Here is a 12,535-nt window from a genome sequence, read left to right as displayed (position 1 = left end):
CTAGTCTTATAATTAATACGTTCTCGAAATTATTGTTATTCCTGTGACCGATATCTTGCCAGTACCAGTGTCGACAACAGGCAAAAATCGACTGTATCCTCGGTTCCCGGAATAAATAAACCGGAATAACTTTGTACGGAACCATCTGTGCACGACTCCTAGCCGCACCTTGGCAGTTTTTTTATTTTAATTCGTATGTAATTCAGACGAAAGATTGAGGAAGTTATCACGGGAACATTTCTGAACCCGTGCGCCTGCTGAAACCAGCCTAGAACTGCCCGCATCTCGGACAGGCCGTTGCCCCCTGGGCCGCACACACACACACACACACACACACACACACACACACACAAAGCACCCTCGTGTCGTGTATTGGAAACAGGAGGCCGCCGAGGCATAAACAGCGACAGAGGCGCGGCAGAAGAGAGCAATAACGGCTGGCTGATTCATTATTCATGGGCTGCGGCGCTGGGACTCATAGCCTTATTTAACTTAATTCCATTCGCTCTGTGACGAGATGGAGAATCTTGTAAGGAGGAATTCGCTTGATTAAAAGTTGGTCGTGCGCCCCTGTCGCACAATCGGGCCGGCTCGGCTGCGACTTACCGCGTCCTCTCCCGCCTCCGCTCCGCCTCATTTCGCGTTTTTATGTTTCCAATAATCTTTCCCCGGACAGCGCTCTTTAATGCTGGTCCCACGCGCCGCCCACCGTCTCCGGCCTTCACGAGAGGGCGTCGAAATTACTCTCTTCTTATTACCGTGTGATTTCACACCCGCGTTAACCATTCAACATAAAAAGCGTTTTCAGTTTGTTCCCAGTGCTCCTATAAGTCTCATGTTGTTGTTGTGGACTTCAGTCCGAACACTGATTTGAGGAGGCACTCCACGCTAACCTATTCTGTGCAAGCCTCTTCATCTTCGAATATCTATTTCAATCTGCATCCATCTGAACCTGCTTCCCGTACTCCTTCCTTGGTCTTCCGTTACAATGTTTACTCCCCACACTTTCCTCCAACGATTCCTTGATATCTCAGGATCTTTCCTATCAATCAATCCGTTCTTTTAGTCACGTTATGTCATCAGTTTATTTTCTTCCAGTCTGATTCAGGGCATCCTCTTCTACTTATCTAATCCAGCATTCTTCAACAGCACAGCTTTCAAGAGCTTCTGTTCCCTTCATGTCTGAACTGCTTATTAATCACATTTCACTTCCTCATTAGATTACATTCCAGACAAGTGCCTCCAAGAAATGTATCCCAACATTTACATTCAGCTAGCTGCGAAACCTGGAGTTGCCAGGGTATTTATTTTTATTCCAACTTTCTGAAGCCTATCTCCTCTGCCCTCCTCTGCCCATCTCCTCCTCCCCCCTCTGTCTATCTCCCCTTGCCCCCTCTCTCTTCATCTCCTCCTTCTCTCCATCCCTATTCACATCCTCCTCTCCCCCTTTCTTCTCTATCCCTTTATCTAGCTCTCCTCTCTCTGTCCACCTCCCCTTTCCCTGTCGATCGCCTCCATCCCTCCCTCCCACTGTCCATGTCCAACCCTCTCCCCTCTCAGTCGACCTCCTCCACTCTCCATCCCCTCCTCAACCACTTCTCTGTCAATCTGCTCTTCTCCTTCTGTCCATCTGGTCCTAACCCCTCCATCCATCTCCCCCTGCCCCCCCATCTAATTCTATTACATCCTCCCCTTCTCTTTGTCAACCTGCTCCTTCCCCTCTCTCCATCCAACTCTTCCTTCCTCCTCTCTCTGTTCACCTGCTCCTACTCCCCATATCACTGTTCATCTGCTCCACTCTCCTTCCAGTGTTGATCTCCTCCTCTCCCCTCTCTCTGTCCATCTCCCCCTCTCCCCTTTCTCTGTCCATTTCTTCCTCCCCCTCTGTTCACTTCCTCCTCCTCCCTCTCTCTCTGCCTGTCCCTTCCTCCATCTGTCTCTCTTCATCTCTTCCTCTTTCCTTCACCTGTCCATTTCCTTCTCTGCCCTCTCTCTGTCCATTTCCCCCTCCTCTATCTCTGTCCTCTTAACTGTGCTTACCTATTCTTTCCCCCCCAACCATCCATGTCCGAGTCCTCCCTTCCGTCTCCACATTAACACACTCACTCAATAAGAGGCTGGTGGTTCCGACGCCTATAGTATTTCTTTGCGGATTGTAACGAATATGTGTACCAAATTTGACTGAAATCTTTCCAGGGGTTTAGGATGAGTTTTTTACCCGTGGCTTTGCTCTCATACATACATCTCAAATATATATTCACACAAATTTAACATACTTCACTCGTATTTGTACGCAAAAGTCTAGAGAATTTCGCCTGCAATTTTGTATTCACGCAGCTCAATGTTTACGACGTCGTACATCCTAAACTACGTGCTGCACAATGTTTTAATTTTGCAGGTACATCCGGTGGTATATGTTTCTACCGTCTGTGCTGTGAATAGAGTTAGCAGTAAAGAAGTAATAAATTAAAATGTCATGCATGATGCGGAAATTTCTCATGTATCTCAGTGTTTATTATGACGTATCTCCTGAAATATGTGTCATAAAATGATACATTTTTCTAGCTACATTCAGCGGGGTATGTAGTTGCCGCCTGCCAAATTGTTGCGAATAGAGTTAGTAGCAGTGAAGTAATAAATTTAAATATTTTGCATGATGCGGCAGTTTTTCAAGCATTCAATGTTCATTAAGTCCGATCTCTTGAACTAAATGTCGTACAGTGATGTAATTTTTCTGGTTTATTCAATGGTATATGTGAATACTCTCTGAAAAATTTATCACGAATACAGTTAGAGTAAAGAAGTAACAAATTAGAACGTTATACCTCATGCGGCTTTTTTACTGCATGAACAGTGAACTTGTAATAAGCGACATTCATTCTTCCTTTCATCATTTTGTGGGCATCGTGAAAGAGAAAAAGTCTCTTAAGGGTTTGAAATTACGTGTAAAGCTCGCTGCAGTCTCAAATACTACATAACTAATGTACGGGCATTCCCGTGTCGTGAGTTACACTGATTTTTCACCCCCATCTCCACCCCTTTGGTAGGTGGGAGGTTCTTACTCCCACATGATTCATTCCAGACAGTATACAATATGTGTGTCAAGTTCGTTTGAAATCGGTCCTGAGGTTTAGGAGGAGATGTGCAACATACAATACGTACAGTCATTTTTATGATTTTTGTGGATTTTAACAAATTCCTTTTCATCACAAATGGTTTCTTTGCTGTAGCCAGACTGCATTTTTTATTATACCCTCTCAGTTATTTTCCTGCCCAAATAGCAAAAGTGGTCAACTATTTATAGTTTCTCATTGTCCGTTTGATAAAAGTGAATATTATTGGTCAAAACAGTTATTTATATTATTAGAGTTAAATTAAGAATTTGTAAGATGAAATTTTAAAACTTTGTTATGGTTATTTTTATGCATCTGACAAACTTAAATAAGGAACAATCCTACGTCCGCAGCCCGTAGTATAGTGGTTACCGCGTTCCATTCGTGGCCGTTTTGAAAAGTTTCTTCGCTCGGGGACATGATTTTTGGATTGTTCTAATCATTTCACCACAAGAAGCACAAGTCGCCGAAGTGGCGTCATACAGAAAGACTTGCACCAGACGACATAACAAGCCAAAAGCTTTCTCCTGTCGTAAGATGCCATACGATCATCTTAATTTGGTACCTAAAAAAGGACGCCTAATTTAATTCGATTACTTACCATTACCCTCATTTTACTTTTGTTCATGTTCATCTTATAACCTCTTAATATCGACTGCTCTTCCAAGTCCATAGGTGTGTCTGACAGAATTACGATGTCACGAGCAAATTTCAGAGTTTTCTTCTCCTTGAATTTTAATTCCTTTTCCAAATTTCTCTTTTGCTTCCTTTGCTACTCCGTAAGTCGCATTAAATAACATCGGCAATAGGCTATATCCCATTTTCACTCCCTTCTCAAACACTGGTTCCCATTCACGTCCTTCGAATCTTAAACCTGCAGCCTAGTTTCTGTACAAATTGTAAATAAGTTTTCGATCCATGTATTTTATCCCAGAGAATTTCGGAGAGTGTACTTCAGCCAACATTGTCAAAAGTTTACTATAAATCTACAGTGCCATAAAAGTGGGTTATCCTTTCTTCACCATCTCTTCTAAGATAAAAGTCATAGAGTCAGTATTGCCTTGCATGTTCCTCCATTTCTCTGGAACCCAAACTTATTTTCCCCAATTTCGGTTCCCACTAGTTTGAAAATAATATCAAAATCGAATGGGCAAAGTCCATTTTTGGATTTTTGACTATTAATGGAACACAATTCCTGGAGAAAGTATTAGTGCCGAAGATGTACAGTACCGTTAAGGCATTGTTGTACACTACGTGAACTTCTAATAGAAGCGCAATTTTCGAAGCTGTTGTCATTTTAGCTTTTCATACGTTCCATTATCCGCTTCAGGATGGTTTTCTCGTCAGCCTATAGCCCATTCTTTCTCTAGTTTTTGTAACTGAGGTAGTTCTCCATTACAACTTGCGTAAATGTTTCTACAATAGATACTCTGGTGGGTAGAATACCGACAGACTAGAATATTTACCATTTTAAAGTGTTGAAGTATAACTATGCATCAGTTAAAACTGTGGACTGGCAGCAGATGTACTTATTGCACGGCCGCTTGATTATGTTGCAGTAGCCTTAATCAGGAATTGGAAGTAAGCTTATGTGGAGTGGTTGTGACTCGTGCTTGGGTATCTCAATTGGTAGAGCAGTTGTCTTCAGAAAGGAAACGCTCAAGTTTGAGTCTCAGTCTGGCACACATTTTAATCTGCCAAGTTAGTGTTTACGAGCGGATTTCAAAAAGGAAGTTACGTATTACTATGGCACACCAAGTAACTTTTATTCAGTGCTGCACCACAGATACATGACACTATTTCTCAACGTAGTCAAAAAGTCTCTCTAAATAACAGTCGGCACGTTCACTTCCTCGACAACAGAAATCCATTCTTCGGTTACATGAGCCATTCGAGAACCTCTGTGTGAACGCCCTAATCGTTCGTAAACCTGCAGTTGCAGCGGGTCAGTTTCTCGTCTGTCTGGAAAGTGTCCGTGGTCGATGTGGGTGGCGTTCCTTCCCGATCAGCATCACGCACGTCGTCACTGACCCACCCATCCCACGGTTACAGCTTCCCTACTGATAACATAACACTCCCAGCCTTCTTTTGTACTGACGTCTCAGCAACCATCTGGTCAGTTTCTCGTTACATAGTTGGTTGGTTGGTTGACTGATTTGAGGAAGGGGACCAAACAACGAGGTCATCGGTCCCATCGGATTAGGGAAAGATGGGAAAGGAAGTCGGCCGTGCCCTTCAAAGGAACCGTCCCGACATTTGTCTTAAGCGATTTAGGGAAATCACGGAAAACCTAAATCAGGATAGCCGGACAATAGTTTGAACCGTCGTCCGCCCAAATGCGCGTCCAGTGTGCAAACCACTGCGCCTCCTCGCTCGGTACGTTACATAGTGGTGTTCTGATACTATATAGTGTGTATAAAATTTAGATTCAGGAACTTAACAGCAAAACATACTCATATCAACCTGTAACCCAAAACATCTGACAAACACGCTTTGAATTGATATACCAATATTTTAAAGTAAATTTTATCCATGATGCCAGATTACGTATTATTATGTTCCTTACGCTCTGTGCTGCCATTGTCGTATCGGTGTTGTTACTAATGAGAAAAATGAGCGCGACACGAATGTCAAGGCCAACCTGGTGATCTACTCTGGGTAGTCTAGTATGAGCAGTAGTATAAACATTTTCGTTTAACTACATCAACATTGTAACTGTGATTCACTTGAAGAAGTTCGAGCGATATAAATTGTTTAAATAGTCTCCTCTCTTCAGTGCACTGGTAATTCCGGAATGGTACCTCTGAAATTCTCCATTTACGGATATAGTGATCGCTAGACAGCTCTTGCAGGTCACCGTCTGAGGACTACGAGTATATAACAAAATGAAATGACACAGTTTCAGAGACTTTTCTGGTCTCATACTTTACTTTACTTTACATGTGGCAAGGGCCTTATCGACCATACGCCTGCTCTATGTGCCTCTTCCACTTCTGCCTGTCCAATGCGCTGTTTGTCCAGTTGCTGGTACTGTTCATCCTCATTGTGTGCTCTCGAATGTTATCCCGCCATCTGATTCTGGGTCTCCCTGTTCTTCTCGTTCCTGCTATTGTTCTGCTGAATGCCATTCTAGGTAGTCTGCTCTCATAAGATATGATATTATGCATACAGACTGAAATGGCACCGGCCGGTGTGGCCGTGCGGTTCTAGGCGCTTCAGCGTGGAACCGCGTGACCGCTACGGTCGCAGGTTCGAATCCTGCCTCGGTAATGGATGTGTGTGATGTCCTTAGGTTAGTTAGGTTTAAGTAGTTCTAAGTTCTAGGGGACTGATAACCTCGGATATTGAGTCCCATAGTGCTCAGAGCCATTTGAACTGAAATGGCGAGTGAAAATTTGTACCAAGGCCAGGACTCGGACCCTAGTCTCCTGCTTACTGGGCAGGTGCGTCAGCCACTTCTTTTTTTATTCATTTTGTTCGGTATTGTTCGGTGCGTTTGGTCTGGGCGGACGTCATATGATATCCGTTCAAGTTGATCGTTGATTCCTTTACTCAGTTTTTTTTTTATTTATTACAGAGGGGCAGCCCCTCTCTGGCCGAACACGCTGAGCTACCGTGCCGTCACCACTAACCCACCTCGGTAAAGCATTTCAGAGAAGTGTACGCATTCGCGGAATACCCTGGCACGCCTCCTCACCGATCCGCATTCTGACCGCTGCTCCGGTCTACTTTAAATTCCCCCTTAAATACGAACAGAATCGACGAGGCTCTTCATGTTCTAGAATAGCACCTAAGCATCGAAAGTCTACAGATTTCAGCAGTAATTTGTTTCAGGATTGTGCTAACCTATCTGGGCCCGGTACATCATTGCTGTCATAGTTGGGCGATCAGACGTGTTAAAAAAATTGACAACACCACTTCATTATTATCACAGGGTGACCTTGTGACACTTGGGGAGCCCACACTACAACATATGGTTGAGGATTCATGTAAATAGCGCCCGTCCAGCCGGGCGCTACCGCCGTGTGGTCCGGGGGAGCGTCGTCTCTCAATAACTGTCCACTCTTTTGCCCATCTGTGTCAGTCAGCATCATTCAACGAGACCGCTTGCCGTATGGCCGACATCGTGTACCGATGTGCTCGAAGGGAGAACTGATATCCCTCTAGCTGCCGCTTAATTTAGCGGCTGTCATCACAGAATGCCACCAGCCAAACGTTGGGGTCCTGAATTCGCTCCCCAGTTGACATCACCCTGGTCGCAAGCGGCTGTCTGGCAGACTGTAGTCCAAGCATTACGTGACGACCTAACGTTAAACATGCAAAAATTATTACCTGCAATCAAAAAATGAGAATATAGGAAATTAAATTTTGCTTTTTCAAGACTCGCGATCCGAGATGGCGAACATGGACAAAAAAATCCGCCGAGTTGAAAAAACGGTCGTTCTTAAATAAGTAAAAACCTGTAGTTCCGATCGAAAAATGTTAAATGAGATAGTTGTAGGGCCAAAAATTAGCTATCGAATGCTTCTTTTATAAGTATCGATAGTTTTCTTACGTTTCCAAACATACTGACGAAACCATTAAAGCACGGGTTCTCTACAACGCGTTAATATTCACTTTCCCACACTTGCTATTTGCTGTAAGTGCAGCCTGTGGTAAGTCAAAGAAGTACTTGCTTGCAAAATTAAAACATATTAATCATTTTTGAGACATATCGACTTCCTTTTTTTAAAAAGAAAGGCGCTCTCGATAATAGGCTAGATCTTTTCAGCGGATGTCCCTAGAGTAACGGTTTTAGGCTTACTGTCTTCGCAAAGAGCTGTGCTACCAAGCTAATAATTGTTACGATTTTGTTAATTGCAAGGAGCAAAAAATGACTTCGAAATACTTGCACTTTTTTTGGGCGTTCCTTTTTCAACTAACTGTCTCAGTCTTTGCTTTATGAGGATAACTTGGTTGTAAAATGTTATCTTAGTACACTAGATTAATAAAAAATAAAAAAAAGTTGTCGCAGCTCCAGAAGCATGCTCAGCATAACGGCAAGTTTCTCGAAGTTATTTTTTGATCCTTACAACTAATAAAATCATGCGAATTATTTACTAGCATCTCAACACAACTCTGTGAAGAAAATAAGCGCAGAACCGCCACAGTACGGCCATCTGCTGGGAAGTACTTGCCAGTTATCGAGTGTGCCTTCTTTCTCTAAAACTCGGTATATCGTGAAAAGTAATATTTTAAATTATGAATTATGCAAGCGAGTACTTTATTGACTTACCACAGGCTATCATATATATATTTCTCAAGTCGACGTCTTCTCTCAACACATACTAATCGCACATCGATGTATGAGATACAGGTAGAAAGGTTTTTTAACCGCGTTGTGACACTGCATAACATTTTGCTCTAAAATTAGTATTTCTGGAAAATTTTAACACAAAGGAGACTTAACTATCATAAGAAAAAGGGTATCATGGATGCCTAGCTTCATATATATTTTTTACAAAGCTAACTTATTAATCACGAGTAAGAGACTCCCCTTTCATATTATCTCATTACAAATACCGTTTTATTTATTTTAAAGTGCTTTTTAACTAGGTAATTTGTATATAACATTGTCATAGATAACATCCGTGACCAATGCGACAGACCATTACCACTGCCAATCGTAAAAGCTGATTTTTCTAAACGAATATACTTTCCGAAACAACAAACATACTTGTCATTGTTACCTTGAGTTGTGTTTACCTGTTGCTGCTACGAGCTAGCTTGCTTACTGTAACTGAAAATGTTTGTTGATTTAAGTTACAGGTTATCTTGCCCTACTGACAGTCGCTGATCTCTGTCAGTCGTAACAGCCGGGACAAACGTTTCGAATGCAGGACACATTTTTAGACACATGAAAATGTATATACAGGGATGTATCGCCAGTTTAATATTTCACATGGTTCAGTTCATTTCTTAAGTTGGTTTCTCTTCTTTCCCACAACAACCCTTATCCTAACGACTACACCTATTCCAAATGCTGACATTATTTAAAACTATAAAAGTTCAAGAATTTCACACGGTTCTCCGCTACTTAACGAGTTATAGGTAACCCGATTTTAAATGGATTTTTCGATATACTCCTTGCCTTCTGGAAGTGGGCCTAAAGCATCCCTGTACACAGTGCGTCGATAAATGAATCTGGTTGAAACTCAGATACTGCTGAATTTGCACCTACTTCCCGTTAGCACACCCACACAAGTTGGATGAGGAAGCAGGCACAACCGCTCTGACAAACCCACATCTATTTCTCCAACTGGCAATAACATTACACTGCGTACATGCTGTGCAGTAGCTGCTGCATCAATAGTTTATTAACTCTGGTACTGTGTACGCAATGAAACAATTTTTATTGTCATGAAACTCGTATGGATTTATCCTAGTGAAACATCACCAATGTCCAATCACCGCAACTTGTCCGTGTTTTCTGGCTGGTGACGTACATAAATAATGGGGGCGAACATTGAACCATAACAAAGCTGACAGCGAAGTCTGGTGGTAAGGCAACATTTGTCGGACTATCAGTAATACAGACTACGGGCAGTCACAGGACGGAAGTGAGGGAAAGGAAGGACTGTTTCACGCTCACCGCCTCGCCATCAGATGCTACCTACCGTGCGTAGCTGTTCATTCGGTTTATCGTGGCTGTTTCGCACGCAGTCTCATACAACAACAAAAAATAATTTCATACTTGCCAAAGAGAGAACAGCAATAGGCTCTATAAAACACAGGTACGAGGAGACTCCAAAAAGTAAGTTCCAAATGTCGTCTGACGCTAAGACCATTACACAACGAGGGTAACGCATTGTCAGAGAAGACTCTTCTGGGTTTGATGCAGACGCAGTTCTACTGCAGTACGAGTAAAAGGCTAATCACGGCGTGCGCAAGGTGCAAGAAATAGTGCGACAACCGGAAACGTCCACCAAAGTTTTGAGTACACGAAACAGTAGAATTCTTGTGAAGAAAACGTCTTGATTGCACACGATTCACCACGAAATTCTGGCGTATGTTGACCAAATGCAATGCCGCGTCCAGCCATGGATTCAACAATTTGACCAAGGTGGCAGAAACGTGGGTGATGCTGAGGGGGAGGAACATCATCTACATTGACCTCTGACGACACTGTCCAGGTGCTCGAGAAAACAACTCCCAGCAATCGCCCATTTTCCGACATCAAGGCCACTCGCACAGTGGCTCTTGAACGGTTCAGTGGCCAAATATGGGATTTCTATCGTCGAAGAACAGAACGATTGGTAGAATACGCCGACCGTTGCCTCGCGTTACCGCGTCGCTTTCGTGATACGGGGAGACGCGTCGGCCCCTGATGGAATTAACAGTGAGCGTTGGTGTGCCAGCCAACTTGTATGTAGTATGTAGGTTGTTTTCCAAAACAAACTAGACAAATACCGAGCTAATTCTGACGTCTAGCCTCAGATAAACAACCTGTAAACATTTAGAAAACGATTTCACTCTTGAGCGTGTGTTTTATTCTCGACGGAGACAGGTTTTGGAGAGGGGGGGGGGGTCAATCCATATAAAAATTCCTGCTCCGTTGTCACACGCAATAAGACAAGGAAGAAGAAGAAGGAGAAGGAGAAGAAGAAGAAGACGATAACGTTCTGACCTTTGTTTACGGAGACTTACTATGTTCGAAAATATTGAAATGTATCTCACTTTGAATTGTGATGTAGCATTCAATAAAAGTTACTTGGCCTGACATTATAACATGTAACTTACTTTCCGGACTTCTCTATTACAATGTGTGATGTATCACGTACACCTGAACGGTAGCCAGTGGACAGCGGTCGACGTCCGTTGCATTGAAGTGAAACCCTCGTGCAGGAGGTGTTCTGAGCTGGACAGACAGCCATAAACTCTTTTTGTGATTTCGTTTTTCGACGTCCGCATCAGAAACTATAACTGTTGAGCTTTCATCATACTCAATTTTTTAACACAGAGGCTAAATGTAGATTTAAAAAAATTCTGGCAGAAGTGGTCTTGAACGCATGACGTGGCGGTTATGCAGAACGGCGTTTACTCCGTCGTTTACTCTTGGACCACGAGTAAACAAAAGGATGTAACGGCTCGAGAGGGACAGAGTGGTTCGTACCAATAATGGGACATACTAAACCGTGGCCAGGTAATGCAGAAGACTTGATCTAGGTCTCTGAGGATGGTGAAGTTGATTGTCAACTGAAATGAACGGTGTGCACTGCATAAGACGGCCCGAGGCCAGGTTTTATGGCAAAAGTGCACAGACCACATCAGATACTCTGAGGTAGCTGTGGTACATCGCAGCACTAGAGTGCTATGTGACTTCACAGCCTTAAATAAATTACCCTACCACTACCACAACAATTTGACAAAACGTGTTATACAATACACTCGTGTAATATACGTACTACTGTTATAGAGGGATGAATTTTACGGAACGTACGTTTTTCATACATTTACTGTAGCTATTCATTTCTCCGTAGATTTTAATGATGTCTTAATGTTGTTCTTCCACATGAATCTGAAGATAGTTTGCTTGATAACTGGTAATTAGCAAAATTTATATGTTGATCCTGGAAGTTATTAAATTCATTGTTAAGATGAACTTAATTGATGGAGCGGTACTTAAAGCATACTTAAAACTTGTGTTCTTCTAACAATAAATAAATAAGAGCTGCGAAATGCCCAAGGAATAAAGCCCAGCCCCAGTACATCTAGTGCAATGCCATTCATATTAATAGAGCAACGCACTCTCACAGGTATTCTGCATGAAACACAATCTTCATGCATGTGCTGCAACAAATAAGCACCGGGTTGACACTTTCATTACACCTCTACCTGGTCCATATCTACAGCACACCCCAGCAATTGCTTAGTTCTAGCGCCATCTCTTGTTGGTACCTTCTGAAATGGAAACGCTACGGGGTGAGGAGGCGTGAAACAAAGCGAGAGACATCATTAAGAAGCACCAGCACGTATCGTCTGCTATGAATACACACTAGCGCGCTCGTCTGTCGCAGTACCGGTCGCACACGTTCTTTGCAGTCTGACTGTGAAATCCTTCACTCATCCCACCTGTGAAAGCACGTAACAAGATAACTTTTATCCTGTGAACAACGCACCATGCACACATCAGAAAACTGGGAAAAGGAGGTTACCTCTGAGCATCTGAAAGACTAACAATAGCAAAAGCGAACAAAGATCTTTATAAATAAGAGCCGCTCTCTTTTCACTGCATCAAGCCTTAAGATAGACTACCAAAGAAAAAAGGAATCCTGTTACTCCCCTTTTTCCTGAAAAAGAGTTCGTTACTCTTACAGCACACACAAAGAGCACAATAAAGAATCATATCGATTGGAGCAAGTAGCGGTGTTCTCCATGGCGCA

This window comes from Schistocerca piceifrons, chromosome 1 (genome assembly GCF_021461385.2).
Source record: "Schistocerca piceifrons isolate TAMUIC-IGC-003096 chromosome 1, iqSchPice1.1, whole genome shotgun sequence".
Classification (NCBI taxonomy): Eukaryota; Metazoa; Arthropoda; class Insecta; order Orthoptera; family Acrididae; genus Schistocerca; species Schistocerca piceifrons.
The sequence above is the reverse complement of the archived record's forward strand: the minus strand, read 5'-3'. Positions refer to the sequence as shown.